Genomic DNA, 731 nt, shown 5'->3' with positions numbered 1-731 from the left:
CCTTAGCGAAGTCTATGGTCCCGCCTCTCTAGGATGGTAAGAAAAGATTTCTTTGTGAAATTGGCTCACTCCAGGAACATTGTGTGGGCAAGTGGATCATCTTGGTAGATTTTAACTGTACTAGAGGGCCAAGATGACGGAGGGAAAGCTTGGAGATCAGGCCACTGAATTGTCAATAAACTGATTAATGGGCTTGCCTGATCATCCACCTATGGCTAACCAATCTTACGCACCTTCAAGCGAATCCCAACATTTGCGAGACTTGACGCTTTTTAGTCTCAACCGAATAGGACAGGATTTCCCTCTCTGAGAGTTGAAGCATTACCCGAGAATCATGTCTGCACCATTGCCTATACTACTAACCGCCGGAGAACTGCACCAGGGCCAAAAAGCAAGATCTTTCGGTTGAGGAAGCTTGGGCTAACCATGAGGGTCTCGTCTAAACTTCCTGTTTGGTGGGGGAGCGGTTCGCAGGGTAATCTGAACAAGTCGGCGGTTTAACTTTCACAGGCAACTTCGACACTGCCGATTGTATCAAGGAGTGGTGTGCTAAATGAGTTATTACAGTGTTAGAAGAGTTAGAATCAGCTTATGGACGAAATTCAGAAAGTCAACATAGCGAAGGAGCAAGGCGATCTATCGCAAGATACTAAGATCTAGGAATTGGAACTAAAGGATAAGCTGAGAGAAGGTCTTAAACGACGAAGCCTTAAACACGAAGGCTCACTCTG

The sequence above is a fragment of the Ananas comosus genome, linkage group 12 (genome assembly GCF_001540865.1).
Source record: "Ananas comosus cultivar F153 linkage group 12, ASM154086v1, whole genome shotgun sequence".
In the NCBI taxonomy this organism is placed as follows: Eukaryota; Viridiplantae; Streptophyta; class Magnoliopsida; order Poales; family Bromeliaceae; genus Ananas; species Ananas comosus.
This window is presented reverse-complemented; position numbering follows the sequence as displayed.